The following is a 17,114-nucleotide window of genomic DNA, read 5'->3' as shown; positions in this document are numbered from 1 at the left end:
CAAGTCAGTCATCCGCGGTGCCCTCATTAGTCTGGCCTCTCGTCGCAAAAAGGAACGCCGACACCTCTACCACACCCCAGCCTACACCAGTGCCCACCTCCAGTACCAAACACAACCCACCCCGGACAACAAACTTGCCCTGGACAAGGCCGCGTTGGAGCTGGATCTCTTCCTCACTGCGACGGTCTCATCACAGGTTTTACATTAAAGCCAATAAACCTGATACATTTTTGGCTCTGTCCCTTCGTAATGCCAATGTCATCCGAAAACCTATACGCCTTAAAACCTCCCCCACAACCCACACTAGCAATCCGGTCAAGATCTTAGAGACATTTGGTCACCACCTGTCCAAGCTCTACTCTCCTCCTCAACCCTCCCCCGACGCGCAGACTTCTGACTTCCTCTCAGACCTCGACTTGCCCACCTTATCAGTTTCGCAACGTGAAGCTCTAGACTCACCCATCTCGGACCTCGAAATTCGTAATGCAATCAAAACTCTTAAACTCAATAAACGACCGGGTCCGGATGGGTTTACAGCCTCTTACTACAAACATTTCTCGGACCTCCTGACTCCTATGCTGACCAAGGCTTACAATTCCGTACTCGGGGGCCATTCCTTTGGTCCTGATTCCCTCACCGCTGCCATCTCGATGATCCCTAAACCACAGACTGATGACACTTCCTGGGCTAATTACCGCCCGATATCCCTCCTTAATATTGACATTAAGATCATGGCCAAAATCCTAGCGGCCCGCCTAAACCCGATAGTGGGATCTTTAGTGCACAGGGACCAAACAGGTTTTATCCCCTGCCGTCAGGCTGGTGACAATGTGCGCAGAGCGATACACCTAGCTTACCTGGCCCGCCAACGTAAAGTCCCTACGTGCTTCGTCTCCCTTGACATTAGAAAAGCTTTCGACACCCTATCTTGGTCGTACCTGCACACTGTGCTCCGCACGTGGGGTTTCGGGCCCCACTTCTTAGCCTGGATCTCCTCACTTTATTCTTCGCCATCAGCCTTTGTTCGATATGCGGGATTTAGATCTCCCACATTCCCTATAGGCTGTGGCACCAGACAAGGGTGTCCTCTTTCCCCTCTCCTCTTCGCCCTCGCTATCGAACCTCTGGCCCAGAAAATTTGTGCTAGTCCTGATATTAAAGGCTTGGAAATAGGAGGACATCACCACAAATTGTGCTTATTTGCAGATGATATCCTCCTGTTTCTCACATCCCCGCTAACCTCCACCCCCAATCTCCTTGTTCTCCTACAACGATTTGCTGCATTATCTGGACTTGTTGTCAACCCCCGAAAGTCGAAGGCTCTTAACATCTCCTTGCCCCCCCCACTCCTTCAGCAACTGCAGTCTGTACTCCCCTTTACCTGGGCTACTCATCACATTCCCTACCTGGGAATTAAGCTCACGGCGGATCCGTCAGAACTTTTCACGGCCAACTATCCTCCCATGTTGCGTCACCTCACTAAACTCATGAAAACTTGGGCTCCTTTACCTGTAGCCTGGTTAGGCCGGATCACCGTAGCTAAAATGGCCTTGTTGCCTAAAATACTGTACATGTTCAGGGTTTTGCCTGTACCTGTCCCCTCTTATTACCTTCGGCAACTCCAGTGCCGAACCTTCTCTTTCATCTGGGGCAAATCCAGGCCCAGGATCCCCCGTAGGGTCCTCTACCTTCACAAGCTACAGGGAGGATTGGGTGTTCCCCAATTTGCCAAATATTACCAGGCGGCTCAGTTGGCACAGCTGCCCAAGTGGCACGCCACCCAAGAAATCCCCCTTTGGGTGTCCCTTGAAGCAGTGGAATGTGATCCCCTTTCTGTAGCTAATCTGTTGTGGCTGGCACCCTCAGACCGTCGTTCGCTAACTAACCCGATCTTGTGCCATTCTCTTCGTCTCTGGAACACACTGAAATTCAAATACAAACTCCAGTCACCTCACAACCCTCTATTGTCATTTTTACATAACCCTTCTTTTCCCCCAGCTTGGGACTCTCCATCTTCGTTCCACAGATGGGCTTCTGCTGGCCTCGTTAGGGCACACTCCTTAATCTTGTTTAATGCCTTCAAGACTTTCCAAACACTAAAAGACGCACATAGGCTCCCAAGCTCTGAAATCCTCCACTATCTACAGATTAAACACTTCCTAACTCCGTGCATTCGAACCGACACTTCCTTGCCCACCCTGACCTCCTTCGAACACGTTTGCCTTCACGACCCACATACCCGTGGCCTGATCTCCATGCTCTATTCCAGACTCTCAGACCCCCCGAGTCGAACCCCCCCCCCGTACACTGCTAAATGGGAACATGATTTGGGGCTTACGCTTGACCCCGCAGACTGGTCACAAATTTGGCAGACGACGAAGGCTGCCTCGCAAAATGTAGTGGCGTCCGAGACGAATTACAAGGTTCTAATGCGCTGGTACCTTGTGCCAGCGCGCATTGCTAAGTTCTTACCCACGTACCCCTCCGCATGTTTCCGGGGTTGCTCAGCTGTAGGCACGCACATGCACATCTGGTGGACTTGCCCTACAGTTCAAAAGTTTTGGCAAGCGGTCTTTCGAATCCTCTCCACCCTCATGGAAGTACCCATCTCCCCGGATCCCTCACTGGCCCTGTTGAACCTGAAACCAGACAATGTTTCTAAATTTCGACATAAGTTATTCCTGCAGGTCACCACAGCGGCCAAACAAACTATAGCGAAAGCTTGGAAGACGTCCCGTTTGCCTTTGCCAGAACTCAAACATAGAGTCACCAACGCGATGATCCATGCAAAAATAGAAGCGATCTTAACTGACAAGGTGGAGAAGTTTGATAAACTTTGGCACCCCTGGGTGACCCATTCTCCTCCCCCCCAACTTTGACGAAGCCTTGCTGCTTCCTTAATCGGCTTCCAAGCTTTGCATAGCTCACACCGCTTATTTCTGGTGTCCCCCCCCGGTGACCTGTCTTACCCCCCCCCGCCCCTCCCTCTCTCTCTCCCACCCACCCCTCTCTCACCCTCCTCTTTACTTCCCTGTTCTGTTCCCCTCCTCCCCCCTCTCTTTTTTCCATTACTGCTATCTATTGACCCCCTCTTCTTTTTCTTTTCTCTTTTTCGTTTTCTTTTTTGACAACGTATTTGTCTGGTTCAACTACTATTGTTCAACCACTGGTCATGTGGTAACGGAGAGCTATGTTTCCCCCTGTTTGCTAATCGTAACCTCATGCTCCAGCTGTCTTGGTCCCTGCCCAGGACAGCCCTATTTGTCCCATGCTTCCCTCCTCCGGGATCTGATTACCCTCTTGCAGTTGCCTCATCACTTGGTGAGTACTTGTTGGCCGCGCCTCTCTTCCTGGGCTCAGCTTGTTCCCTTTACGGGGTGCCTAGGGGATGGGTTCCTTTTACCTTTCTCCATCCCGAGATCCCCCATTGGTTCATAGCCTTTGTTGTCACTTACTGAGGTTTTCCTGAGGTTACGACTGTTTGTTACTTTATTGTTTGCTCTCTGTACCCTATGGGTTATTAGTTGTATCTCTGTAATTCTCCAGTGCATGTTAAACGTTGTACTACATTTGTTAACTCCAATAAAATCTTTGAAACAGAAAAAAATTGGACTAACTTTACTGTTTTCTTATTTTTTAATTAAAAATGTATTAAAGAAAAGACCGCTGAGCAAATACAGTGTGACATAAAGTTTTGCATTTATCTCCATTTTATTCTCTAGGGGCTCTGCTAAAATATATATATATATATATATATATATATATATATACATATACTGTATATATATAATGTTTGGGGGATCTAAGTAATTTTCTAGCAAAAAGATTTTAAAATGTAAACAACAGGTGTCAGAAATAGGTGTGGTCCTTAAATGGTTAACGAATCTAAACGAAACTAAATTAAACAATTTTTTTCATCATGCACATGTCTAATGAGGCACTTTAATTTTTTTTTTTCGTATATATTTTACTTTTTATTTTGTTATTTTTACACTGTCCCTTTCATTTTTTTTTTTAATCACTTTTATTCCGAATTCAAGGAATGTAAACATCCCCTTGTAATAGAAATAAGGATGACAGGTCCTCTTTATGGAGATATCTGGGGGTAAAAAAAGACCCCAAATCTCTAATTTATGGTTAAAAGCAAAAAAAAAAAAAAAAAAAAAGTGTGATTTTGACTTTAAGGAGAAAAAAAAATCCCATTAACGAATCTAAACGAAACTAAATGAAACTAAATGAAACACATTTTTTCGTCATGCTTATGTCTAATGGGGTGCTTCCAAAAATAAGGATGACAGGTCCTCTTCATATCTGAGGTAGAAAAAGACCAAAAAAAAGCAACAAAAAAAAAAAAGAAAAAAAAGTGTGATTTTGACTTTAAGAAGAAAAGAAAAATCCTTTAACGAATTTAAACTAAACTAAACTAAACATGTTTTTTTCGTCATGCTCATGTCTAATGGGGTGCTTAAAAAAAAAAAAAATGTTTTTCCTATATATTTTACTTTTTAGTTTTCTATTTTTAACACTGTCACTTTCATTTTTTTTTTTTTTATTAATCATTTTTATTTCTAAAACAATTTTTTTTTATTCTTATATATTTTATTTTTTTATTTTATTTTTTTTCCACTGTCCCTTTCATTTTTTTAAATCACTTTTATTTCTAATATAAGGAATGTAAACATCCCTGGTAATATAGTGGATGACAAAACTAAAACTAAAACTAAACTAAACTAAACATGTTTTTTTTGTCATGCTCATGTCTAATGGGGTGCTTCAAAAAAAATGTTTTTCCTATATATCTTAATTTTTATTTTTCTATTTTTACACTGTCCCTTTCATTTTTTTTTTTTTATTGATCACTTTTATTCCTAATACAATTTTTTTTTATTCTTATATATTTTATTTTTTTATTTATTTTTTTTACACTGTCCCTTTCATTTTTTTTTTATTAATCACTTTTATTCCTAATACAATTTTTTTTTATTCTTATATATTTTATTTTTTTTTATTTTATTTTTGTTACACTGTCCCTTTCATTTTTTTTTTTATTAATCACTTTTATTCCTAATACAATTTTTTTTTTTTTATTCTTATATATTTAACTTTTTTATTTTTACACTGTCCCTTTCATTTTTTTTTTTTTAATCAATTTTATTCCTAATTCAAGGAATGTAAACATCCCCCCTGTAATATAAATAAGGATGACAGGTCCTCTTTATGGAGAGATCTGGGGTAAAAGAAGACCCCAAATCTCTCATTTACCGTTAAAAGCAAAAAAAAAAAAAAAAAAAAAGCGTGATTTTGACTTTAGGAAAAAAAAAATCCCAATAAGCCCGAGAGGTGGAAGTGACATCAGAGGTCACTCCAGTCCTCCAAGGGCATAGAGCTGAGTGGGGGCTATCTTGCCCTTACTTGGCTTCCTGCCCAGGTATCACAGGGATGGAATCAGCTCCGGTAAGCTGGGAGATGACTGGGAAGCGAGGGAAGGAGAGGGGGGCACCTCTCCCAATGCCTATAAAAATGGTCTCATTGGCGAATCCGCCACTGGGACCACTTTTATCTGAAAGCCGGCTGCCTGACTGAAGAAAAGATACCGGAGTAACGGCAGCTAGTTGCTGCCGTAACCTCGTTATTTAACATCAAAGTAATGACGTAGATTTACAGTTAGGCGATCGGCAAGGGGTTAGGGTAAAACATGTCTTGCCTTTGCCTTTGCAAGCACTTGAATACGTTTTTAAATCTTCATAAATGTTCACATTAAATTCAATAGAGAAAATGGTTTCACCTGCAAAGTCCTGGCTTTGTGCCACCTTGCCGTATGTAGATGCCGGTGAAGGCGCGTGGATGCCACTTTGTAGTTACAATCGTTGTTTTGTTTCATTCCTCTGAATAATGGAAGTGAATATTAAGTCAGTGAATAACTAATAATGCGTCCTCTCCGAGGGACAGATGAGACCCTCTTCTTGGCTTTAGTCAGGCAGAGGCTTCCGGATGGACTCGTTTTATTTTCTGGAAAGCACGAGGCAGATTTGGTGGCTCAGATCCAGAAGTTGTTTTTGTGAGGACTTCAAAATCTCCGGCGTGGGAGGCAGGCTATGGAGTTCATTTCTCTCCAAACGGACAACAGCGTGTGCTGAAAACATGAAAAATAATAAATGTACGGCTTGTTTACCAAAGCAGAACTCCGAGCCGGAGATAAGAGATTTGTCTGATGGCCGGTGTTCACCGGGACCGAGCTGGAGATCAGAATGAGGTTCTTCTAATGGCCAGTCTTCACCGGGACCAAGATGTATATGAGAATGAGATTTGTCTAATGGCTGGTGTTCACCGGCACCGAGCTGGAGATCAGAATGAGATTTGTTTGATGGCCTGGGTTCACCGGGACTGAGCTAGAGATCAGAATGAGATTTGTCTAATGGTCCATGTTCACCGGCACTGAGCTAGACATGAGAACGAGAGTTGTCTAATGGCTGGTGTTCACCAGTTCTGAGCTTGAGATCAGAATAAGCTTCTTCTAATGGCCGGTGTTCACCAGGACTGAGCTGGAGATCAGAATAAGCTTCTTCTAATGGCCAGTGTTCACCAGGACCGAGCTGGAGATCAGAATGAGATTTGTTTGATGGCCTGGGTTAACCGGGACTGAGCTAGAGATCAGAATGAGGTACTTCTAATGGCCGGTGTTCACCAGGACCGAGCTGGAGATCAAAATGAGATTTGTTTGATGGTCTGGGTTAACCAGGACTGAGCTAGAGATCAGAATGAGGTACTTCTAATGGTTGGTGTTCACCAGGACCGAGATGGAGATGAGAACGAGATTTGTCTGATGTCTGGTGTTCACCAGGACCAAGCTGAAGATCAGTATGAGATTTGTCTGATGGCCTGGGTTAACTGGGACTGAGCTGGAGATCAGAATGAGGTTCTTCTAATGGCCTGGGTTCACCGGGACCAAGATGCATATGAGAATGAGCTTTGTCTAATGGCTGGTGTTCACCAGGACCGAACTGGAGATCAGAATGAGATTTGTTTGTTGACATGGGTTCACTGGGACTGAGCTAGAGATCAGAATGAGATTTGTCTAATGGTCCATGTTCACCGGCACCGAGCTAGACATGAGACCGAGATTTGTCTAATGGCTGGTGTTCACAATTTCTGAGCTGGAGATCAGAATAAGCTTCTTCTAATGGCCGGTGTTCCCCAGGACCGAGCTGGAAATCAGAATGAGATTTGTTTGATGGCCTGGGTTAACTGGGACTGACCTAGAGATCAGAATAAGGTACTTCTAATGGTTGGTGTTCACCACGACCGAGATGGAGATGAGAACGAAATTTGTCTGATGTCTGGTATTCACCAGGACCAAGCTGGAGATCAGAATGAGATTTGTTTGATGGCCTGGGTTAACCAGGACTGAGCTGGAGATCAGAATGAGGTTCTTCTAATGGTCAGTGTTCAACCGGACCAAGATGTACAGTACATGAGAACGAGATTTGTCCAATGGCTGGTGTTCACCAGGACTGAGCTGGAGATCAGAATAAGGCTCTTCTAATGGCCGGTGTTCACGGGGACCGAGATGTATATGAGAATGAGATTTGTCTAATGGATCAATAAATGGAGGAAACAAATGGCCCCCAAAGAGTTCCCTACACAAGGAGGATGTAGTAGCATGTCGTAGTAATAAATCTCACAAGGCCAAACATTGCCCCCATCATGTGTAGCTGATCTCTATAGGATGCTATTATTTTACTTGTGTAGCTTTGGCATAGGGCACCATGTCTTCCATCTGATTGGTGATCAATTGCTGCCCCTAGAGATTAACTGCTAGTGATTTTAGTACCATGACTGAGCTACTAAACATCAACTTTATAGCTCCCACCCCATGTGGTGATTGCCAGCTGGTCAATAAATCTCTGAGTAGTAATTCAAGAAAAATTCCAGGTATAGATATAAAGGGGGCTTCCAGATTCCGATAAGCCCCGCATTTGCAGACCCCGACAACTACAGCCCAGGGTTGTCAGGAAGAGGCCCTTGTCCCCATCAACATGGGGACAAGGTGCTTTGGGGCGGGGGGCGCAGAGCCACTCCTGCCCCAAAGCACCCACCCCCCATGATGAGGGTATGTAGCCCCCCCTTTCCTGACCTGCCAGACTGCATGCACGGATAAGGGTCTGGTATGGACTTGGGGGGGGCCCTACACCGTTGTAAACACAGAAGACCATCTTTTTTCTCAGGAATCAGCACAGAGCTCCTGTGTTCCTCCTATTTAGGAACACAGGTCTCTGTGTTGATTCCACAAGCCCACCCCCTCACAGTTAGAAAACACCCCCTAGGCATACATTTAACCCTCTGATCGCCCCTGAGTTAACCCCTCCCCTGCCAGTGTCATTATTACAGCAACAGTGCATATTTTTAGCACTGATTACTGTAGTAATGTCACTGGTCCCCCCAAAAAAGTGTCAAAAATGTCAGTCAGGGGTCCGATCCGTCCGCCGCAATGTCGCAGTCCCACTAAAAATCATAGATTGCCGCCATTACTAGTAAAAAAAATAAATGAATACAAATGACATAAATCTATCCCGCAGTTTATAGACGCGATAACTTTTGAGCAAACCAATCAAAATACGCTTATTGGGATTTTTTTTTTTACCAAAAATATGTAGCAGAATACAAATTGGCCTAAAATGATGAAAAAATTAGATTTTTACAATTTTATTTTTTTTATTGAGAATTTTATATAGCAGAAAGTAAAAAATATATATATTTTTTTCAGAATTGTCGCTCTTTTTTTGTTTTTAGCGCATAAAATAAAAATCGCACAGGTGATCAAATACCACCAAAAGAAATCTCTATTTGTGGGAAAAAAATGGACATCAATTTTATTTGGGTACAGCGTCGCACGACCGCGCAATTGTCCGTTAACCATTGCTGGACCGGAAGATTTTCGCCCTTAATGACCAGGCCCTATTTAGCGATTCGGCACTGCGTTACTTTAACGGACAATTGCGCGGTCGTGCGATGCTGTACCCAAAAAAAATGTATGTCCTTTTTCCCCCACAAATTTCTTTTGGTGGTATTTGATCACCTCTGCGATTTTATATTTTTTTGTGCTATAAACAAAAAAAGAGCGACAATTCTAAAAAAATATATATATTTTCACCTTCTGCTATATAACATTTCCAAAAAAACCATAAAAATCTAATTTTTTCATAATTTTAGGCCAATTTGTTTTCTGCTACATATTTTTGGTTAAAAAAAATCACAATAAGCGTATTTTGATTGGTTTGCTCAAAAGTTATCGCGTCTACAAACTACGGGAAAGATTTATGTCATTTTTGGTGTTTTTTTTTTTTTAACGAGTAATGGCGGCGATCTGCGATTTTTAGCGGGACTGCGACATTGCGGCGGACAGATGGGACCCCTTACTGACATTTTTGACACTTTTGGGGGGACCAGTGACATTACTACAGTAATCAGTGCTAAAAATATGCACTGTCACTGTACTAATGACACTGGCAGGGAAGGGGTTTACATTGTGGGTGATCAAGGGGTTAAATGTGAGCCTAGGGGAGTGATTCTAATGCCTCGTACACACGCAACGATTATCGGCCGACCGATCGGCCGACTTTTGTCCAAGTTGTGTTTTGTTGGTTGGAATGTGCCTAGACTGCACACAAATTTTCTCGGCCAACAAAAACCATCTTCAGAAGTGATGTCATGTGTTGGTTTACTTTCCATGTGTTTTTTCTTCTCTGAGCATGCCCAGTCTTGCTCATCAGATTTTTGTCTGCCGAAATCTGTCCTGACTGACGGAAAATCGGCCGCTGTGTTGACGGCCAACAAAAATTTTACAGCCTGCACACCAGATTTTATTCGGCCGAAAAGTCGGAGTCGGTCGTCGAAAGCATCATACTAACAAGCCGAAAATTGGCCGATCGGACGTTGGCCGAAAATTCACGGCCAACTATCGACGCGTGTGTACGAGGCATTACTGTGGGGGGCGTGGCTTGTGAAATGAACACAGAGATCTCTGATCTTATATAGAAGAATCACAGGAGCTCTTTGATCATTCCAGAGAGAAGAACAGTCAGCTGTGTTTACAACATCCAACCGTCCTTCTCTCTCAGCGGGGAGCGATCGCGAGTGTTAGGCGGCAATCGGAGCCGCCTGCCCCGTGCAGTGGCTTCCCTGCTGCCAAGTGGGGGCAGGAGCGCGCTCGCCCCCTAGCTGCAGGCGCGCAACCGATGTAGGTCTACGTTGGTTTGCGCAGGAGGGCTGCCCTGACGCAGAAAAAAGGCGGCGGGCGGTCCGGAAAGAGGTTAAAGTAACGCAGTGCCGAATCGCAAAAAATGGCCTGGTCATTAAGGGGGGAAAACCTTCCGGTTCAGAAGTGGTTAAAGAACCTGCTCTTGTCTATGGTGAGTGGGGGGGGAGGGGCAGAACTTGTGCAGGACATCTCTCCCTGGTTCATTCTAAAATGTCGTATTGGTTAGGAAAGCTGATAGAAATGGAAAAGTAACGGTGAGCATTTTTTGCTGATTAATTCTTCTTTGTCCCCGTAACTGGGAGCACGGTGGAGATTTGTCCTTCATGCACGTCCTTTGTTCTAGAAGTTCTCCCTTCTTCTCATCTCGGAAGGTCGGGAGGTATGGGCTAGATGTGGCCTTCAAGGTCCACTCTACAAATGGAGGAATTGACATACAATAAGCACAATGTATCAGTTTTGTTATTTGATATACTTTATATAACCTTAAGGCTGACTTGCCAGGAGACGGGAGCCTGTGCCTAGGGAGGTGTGAGACAATGACAGCCGCATGAGGTGTGAATGCATTGCTTTGTACTCATAATGGAGGCTTTTGTAATTTGGTGAAGGTTACAGCTGAGCGTTCTGTCTCATGAAGTTTTATCACTTATGTAATGATGTAACCTGGAGAGTTTGCTGCGGCAGCGGCGGCGTGTCACATACATATCTCCTCCACTCTGAGCATGATTTATGGGAGCAGCGTGGTCCAAGTGTATCTGTGCCGGTGCCAAATTTCATCAGGATTCCCAGAGTCCGGTCTTTGTCTTCCTTCCACCATCCTGTTTGTGGAAGGATAAATCATGTGCCCTCAGGTGATTCTTTATTGTAGACAATGGCGTACTAATGGGAAGACGAAATCCTGGCCAAATCTGTATCAGGATGATGAAATGAGAAGTGAGCTTCTGGATCGGGGAATTTATCATTTCCTTATGGCCTCGTGAATCCTCAGACCCATCAGAACATTTCATCATTGCATTTTATTAGTTTATTTTTATTTTCTGCTCCATGCCTATAAAAAACGTGATTTATCTTGTTCTTTGTTCAGTACAAGATGCTCATTCACATTTTATATGGAAGCCGGGTGATTCTCTGTAAAGTCAAACTGAGATGTTCAATCCCAGTTCCAAAGATGTGCTTTGCTAAGATGTCTTAAAGAGTCCCTGTCACAACGTTGTACTTAATAGCACAGAAAAATGAAGTATTTTATATGCTTGCAGCATTTTTCTTTTCATTATATATTGACTTGCAATGTGCCTTTGAACTTGTTAGCAAATTTGACAATTGTAGGGTAAGGGCACTAATTTTCCTGGTGTAGTTCCCCTTTCTGACTACAAGATGGCACTAGAGGACTACTTAGATTAAGGGGCAGTGTAGGTGCTGTAGGAGCCACTAGAGGTCCCCAAATACAGTATATTGACTTGCAATGTGCCTTTGCACTTGTTAGTAAATTTGACTACTGTAAGGTAAAGCAAAGATATGCCTGTTGTAGTTCCCCTTTCTGACCACAAGATGGCGCTAGATGACTACTTGGGTTAAGGGGCAGTGTAGGTGCTGTAGGAGCCACTAGAGGTCCCCATACAGTATATTGACTTGCAATGTGCCTTTGAACTTGTTAGCAAATTTGACAATTGTAGGGTAAGGACACTAATTTGCCTGATGTAGTAATCCCCTTTCTTACTACAAGATGGCACTAGATGTCTACTTGGATTAAGAGGCATTATAGGTGCTGTAGGAGCCACTAGAGGGTCCCAAATACAGTATATTGACTTGTAATGTGCCTTTGAACTTGTTAGAAAATTTGTCAATTGTAGGGTAAGGGCACTAATTTGCCTGGTGTAGTAATCCCTTTTCTTACTACAAGATGGCACTAGAGGACTACTTAGATTAAGAGGCAGTGTAGGCACTGTAGGAGCCACTAGAGGCCCCCATATACAGTATATTGACTTGCAATGTGCCTTTGAACTTGTTAGCAAATTTAATTACTGTAAGGTAACGCACAGAAATGCCTGGTGTAGTTCCCCTTTCTGACCACAAGATGGTGCTAGATGACTACTTGGATTAAGGGGCAGTGTAGGTACTGTAGGAGCCACTAGAGGCCCCCATATACAGTATATTGACTTGCAATGTGCCTTTGCACTTGTTAGCAAATTTGACTACTGTAAGGTAAAGCAAAGATATGCCTGGTGTAGTTCCCCTTTCTGACCACAAGATGGTGCTAGATGACTTACTTGGATTAAGAGGCATTATAGGTGCTGTAGGAGCCACTGGAGGCCTACATATACAGTATATTGACTTGCAATGTGCCTTTGAACTTGTTAGCAAATTTAATTACTGTAAGGTAAAGGCAAAGATACGCCTGGCGTAGTTCCCTTTTCTGACTACAGGATGGAGCAAGATGGCTACTTGGATTAAGGGGCAGTGTAGCTGCTGTAGGAGCCACTAGAGGTCCCCATGTATATAAGATGGCAGGGAAAGGAAAAGTCACTTAGAGATAATGCCAGCCCTGTTCCTGACATTAGGGCACCTTGGGTATAAGTCTAGAGCAGCGATGGAGAACCTTGGCACCCCAGATGTTTTGGGACTACATTTCCCATGATGCTCCTGTACTCAGCAGTGTAGTTGAGCATCATGGGAAATGTAGTTCCAAAACATCTGGGGTGCCAAGGTTCACCAACACTGGTCTAGAGTATTAATAACAGAGCTCCCAACTGCCCTGATTTGGAGCAAAGTCCCTCTGTCCCTCTGTCCCTCTTTCCTTCACATTGGTCCCTCATTTTCATTTGATCTATAAAGTTGTATACAAAATGCACTTTTTCTCTTTCAAAAAATTGTTTCCCGGTGCTAAACATTTCATCCAAATTCTAAATTGCTGCATTTGTAAATTTCAAAAGCCAATATAAAGAAGAATTGTGGTTTAAAAAAATAAATAAAAAAATAAAAAAAAGCACTTGTGGGTCTAATCATTGTTTTGTATAATTCTCCTTTAAGGGGGTGTGTCAGGGGGTGTGGCCTATGCCTTCATACTTTTGCTAATAGGTGTCCCTCATTCCCATCTTAAAAAGTTGTAATAGTATTAGTGGGGAGCCACCATGGGGTCATCTTGGGAAGTGTCTGGGAACCGGGATACAGCAAGGATGTAGGCTGTAAGTCTCAGTCTCTGAGCGCTTCCCCATTGGGGGGGAGCAGGGGAGGAAAGGTGCAGGACTTTTGGGATTACTCACGTCACCTGTCTAGGTATGCAGGACTTTGGGTAACCCCTGTAAAGCTATAGGCTACTTCTCGACTCGCACTCTCCTCAATTGTCAAATGTTCTGTTTGCACCTGAAGTATTGTGGTGTCACCTGGGACCAGGGTGACTGAAGCATGTAAACATTGATTGTTCAAGTAAAGCATTGAAATAGCTTTCTGCTTCGGGAATCTCGCTTCTCCTAAACTCCTTCGAAAATGTCTACTGGTAACAGGCTTGTGTCAGTGCGGGCTGCTGCAGGACTGGGTGCTGTAACACCTATACCAGGTATGTGGAAGCATAGCTGGAGAATACTGCTTGGACCAGGACGTGTGTCTCTAACATGGTGAGCTCCCTTGAAGGGGTAAGCCATGGCATAGGTCAAAGCCCCCAGGTACCTAAAGACCCAGAGAACCCAATGGGCCAAAGTCCTGGGGTACTCCAAGGAGCCAAAATCTCTTGGTACCCCAAGGAGCCAAATGTCACGGCTCTCGCTATGCCATACAGATGGCCAGGCGTGACTGCCGTTAAGTACCTAACAGGGGATTTGAACCTGGGTACTTTGGTGTTCTGTCCTGTTATCCTGCCTCTGAGCCACACTTCAGCTCACATGAAACCAGTCTTGTTTATCTGACATGCAGATTTATCTGTGCCTGCAGCTCTAGCGGGCTGGATTTACCTGAGTATGCTCCTGTCTCTCATTGTCCACCTGAAGCGAATTGCTCGTTTAAGCAAGGTATAAAATACTGCCTCTCCCTGGGAGCAGTGTCAGTTTATTGTTCCTGGTTGATTTTGTTCCTGTGTTCTTGTCTCCTGAGCTTCTTTTCCAGACTGGCTCCGGCTTCTGACCTTACCTTCACTCCGTGTTTATCCTGACTCGTGGCATCCATTGACTATGGTTATTTATGGACTATCCTTCCGTTTGTATTCCTGCCGGTACTGCTAATTGGAGCACTTTTCCTGCCAAGCCCCCATGCACAGTTTCACAGCCCAGGTGGCTTCCTTACCTGGTCACCTTGGACTGTGGATATCTGCAAGGGTGAGTGTATATCTCTGTGCTACATATTTCAACCAAGATAAACCCTGACACCAAAGTGCCCGAGTACCCCAAGGAGCCAAAGTCCCTGGATACCCTAAGGAGCCAAAGTCCCTGGATACCGCAAGGAACCAAAATCCCTGGGTACCCCAAGGAGCCAAAGTCCTTGGGTACCCCAAGGAGCCAAAGTTCCTAGGTACCCCAAGGAGCCAAAGTCCCTGGGTACCCTAAGGAGCAAAAGCCCGGGGTACTCCAAGGATTTAAAGTCCCCGAGTGCCCCAAGAAGCCAAAATTCCGGGGTACTCCAAGAAGCCAAAATACTCCAAGGAGCCAAAGTCCCCGGGTACCCCAAGGAGCCAGAGTCCCCGGGTACCCCAAGAAGCCCCAGGAGCAGACCATTAAGTTGAAGGGGAACCACTGCCCTGTCCAGGCATGAATGGGATAAAGAGTACACATGATTATATAGCTCAGTAAATTTTCTAGGAACTAAAAATAGTCACCAATATTTATGCTTGCACCTACTTTGAGATATTTATCATTTTTGCTGGGCCTCCTGCTCTATGTTAGGTGGCTCAATAAGGCTGATAAGTGACAGTTGACATTAACTTTCAAACTGGCTAAACTTAACAGGTAGTTAGCAGTGATGAGCTAAGCTTTGGGCCGAACCCAGATTGTCCTGAACCTGTGAGAAGCTGTCAAATGATAGCACACCACTAGCCCAATCAGCTGTGGCCATGGAATTCCTTGCCCCCAGCCTCATGTAACAAAGGGTCAAGGATGCTGGTTATATCATTGACCTAATATGGCCACATGATCAGATTTGGCCAATGACATTGTATAAATATGTCCATGTGGCCATATTTGGACAATGATATCAGCAAGAATCCCCACCCCTTAATAAAGTATAACTGTGGGGCGAGGAATTCCAGATGCCTGGACGGCGGCCTGCTATCAAGTGGCAGCTTCCAAATTGGGTTGAGCCCGAACCTTAGCTCATCACTATCAGTCAGCCTTAGAAAATATTGTCCGTTATTATACCACCTTTTTCTGCCTCTTCTTAAACCCCCAACTCCTTCCCTTTCAATGTGCTTATGAAATTTGTAGGTAAAACCTTCCTTGGTTGCCACCCAGTGATATCCAGGAGAAACTGTAATGTGTAAAATTGTATTCTCTCATCCTTAGACATTGGACGATGTAAATTTGGTGATGACCCCACGTCTAGATGTACAGCAAAAATAACAAATTGGTAAACACCCCATTGGATTATATCTCACTGGAAGGATATGAAATAATCTCATGAAGAATATAAAAATCAATTTCCCTGTGTTCATCTATTAGAATTATAGCCTGCCTCTAATATTTCAGTTATAGCCGAGCTCTTCATTTGCACACATTTACATATATATTGGAAATCCACAAGCCATTGCCAAGACATCTTCATACAATGTGGTCCCTCTTCACCTCCGGTTGGGTTTACTGGAGTTCTACTTTAGCATAAATGCCAAGAAGGAGGCCAAACAATTGAAGCCAAAGAATTCCATTGTAGGAAATTATGTTGTTGCTCACAGCAGCCAGTTTGGGTTTAACTGTCAGTTCTCTATTTTAGAAGAAGAAAGCTTTACTAGTTCCTCTTGACACTCATCCCATTTTTATGTTGTTTTGTTAATGAACTCCATTGTTTCCCCATGGGTCTGATGATGTCACAGTCAGGGGTCAAGTTTAAAGACCAGCAGCTATAGCATTAGAGAGGCTCCCACTGACTAGCAGGAGCAGTATAAAAGCAGGTCACCCTGGTGGATGATGAAAGCACCCCCGAGGTGCCGGGTGTAACTGGTGTTCACCAGAGCTCCTGATGGTGGGGGTCATCCGCCAGGGTGACCTGATTGTGTACTTATCCTGCTGGTCAGTGGGAGTCTCTCTACTGCTATATTTACTGGTCTGTGAGCCTGATCCCTGACCGTGACAAAAACATACATTCCCATTAATTAAATGTAGCACTACTCCCTGGGGATCTTCTTGAAGCGGGTTCCCCTGGGTTACCCATAGCAACAACTCAGTAATTCAAAGTACTTTAAGCGTTTGGCTCAGTCAGAAAACAGTCCAGGGGATTTGGTTTTTTGTATAGGAGATGTCAGGGTCCGGACTGGCGGCAGGTGATGGCACTGGAGGTGGATCCTCTGTGTCAGTGAGGGATTGGCGTGGACCGTACCAGGGGACCGGTTCTAAGTTACTACCGGTTTTCACCAGAGCCCGCCGCAAGGCGGGATGGACTTGCTGCGGCGGTAGCAACCAGGTCGTATCCTCCGGTAACGGCTCAACCTCAAAGACAGCTGATTCAGGCGCGGTACAGAAGGACAAGGCAAAGGCAAGGTCAGACGGAGCAAAGGGTCAAGGCAGGCGGCAAGGTTCGTAGTCAGGGGCAACAGCAGAAGGTCAGATACACAGGCAGGGAACGATACACCAAAAGCTTTCTCAAGGTACCAAAGGCAACAAGATCCGGCAAGGACAGGAAGGGGAAGTGGGTTTTTATTGAATTTGGGCTGATTGGACCAGGCACC

The sequence above is a fragment of the Pelophylax lessonae genome (assembly GCF_965119305.1).
Source record: "Pelophylax lessonae genome assembly, chromosome: 4".
Lineage (NCBI taxonomy): Eukaryota > Metazoa > Chordata > Amphibia > Anura > Ranidae > Pelophylax > Pelophylax lessonae.
The sequence above is the reverse complement of the archived record's forward strand: the minus strand, read 5'-3'. Positions refer to the sequence as shown.